This window comes from Penaeus monodon, chromosome 21 (genome assembly GCF_015228065.2).
Source record: "Penaeus monodon isolate SGIC_2016 chromosome 21, NSTDA_Pmon_1, whole genome shotgun sequence".
In the NCBI taxonomy this organism is placed as follows: domain Eukaryota; kingdom Metazoa; phylum Arthropoda; class Malacostraca; order Decapoda; family Penaeidae; genus Penaeus; species Penaeus monodon.
The window spans coordinates 12,103,828-12,104,877 of NC_051406.1; the positions used below are offsets into that span (position 1 = coordinate 12,103,828).

A 1,050-nucleotide genomic window follows, 5' to 3' on the forward strand; every position below is an offset into this window, starting at 1 on the left:
CCCCACATATATAGCATGTATCAAGTTTGGTTTGCACTCAGTTCTTCCATCTGTCTCCTAGGTTTCCCAACGGATCTCGCCTCAAAATCGTTGAATCCGGGGACGATCACCAAGGAAGTGTACATCGGCGTGCTCACGACGGAGGCATCTTGGAAATACTGGTAAATACAGAGGGACAAAACACACTACATAACTAGCTTATTTTTGATATCTGTTTTCTAGCGCAAGTCAGTCGCTGCCTTCCAGTTAATCTAAAGAACTAATTATTCTTAAAGGGAATTTGAAATTAGTACAACATATTAAGTGTTAGGGAAACCTAACTTTCCACTGTCCCTTTCAAGTACTAGTTAATTCATTTACCCTGTTGTTTAATTATAAGTAATCGTCTTGTCGCATACCTATTAACTCGTTCTGTTTTTAATTCTTGTTTTCTCCCCTCAGAGCCATACCCCTGCGACTGCCGTTTGGGCCCGGCTGCGTTTGTCTCCGTATTTAAACAGGCCCGCGTCCGTTGCCACACATCAACCTACCCAGACGACCTGGAGAACACCCTGAGTCCAACTACAGCAACTGCAACTAAAGCGAAGATGAATCGCCCTGGAAGGCACCTTTGGTCTTTTTGTTTTTCGTTACTCTGGTTCTATTGTTTGGATTTCATAACGTTTTTTCTTTTATTAATTTTCTTTGTCTTTCTCCTCCCCCCCTTCTCTATTTTTTCAATGTATGTTCATAACAGTTGTCCTTTTTATAGAAATATGATTTGTATTTCATATCTAAAATGAGAAAAGCCAAATCAAGATTAGTCTTGATGTCTAGAAGACTCTGGATTACTTCGAGAAGTATTGGTGTATTGTATAACTTGCGTTGTTGCAATTTCCTTTTAACAAGTTATACGCATTGTATTGGTATGCTATCAATGTTTCCAAAAATAATAATTTTTCAGTCAGGAAAACACTATACTTTCTCACTTTATCATAAGGGAATGCGGTATCTTCATAACCTACCCCCTTAATAGTAATAAAAGATTAAGATAACCAAGATACTATCCAT

The 1,050-nt window shown here is 38.4% G+C and overlaps 1 protein-coding gene and 1 pseudogene across 1 annotated transcript in view; one reads left to right on the forward strand and one right to left on the reverse strand.

Moving 5' to 3' along the window:
* The window catches only part of LOC119586229, a 2,179-nt pseudogene extending 1,599 nt beyond the window's left edge, over nt 1–580 (forward strand).
* LOC119586228 overlaps nt 1–1,050 on the reverse strand; it is a 17,312-nt gene that overhangs the window by 14,090 nt on the left and 2,172 nt on the right. The gene's annotated exons all lie outside the window — the stretch shown is intronic.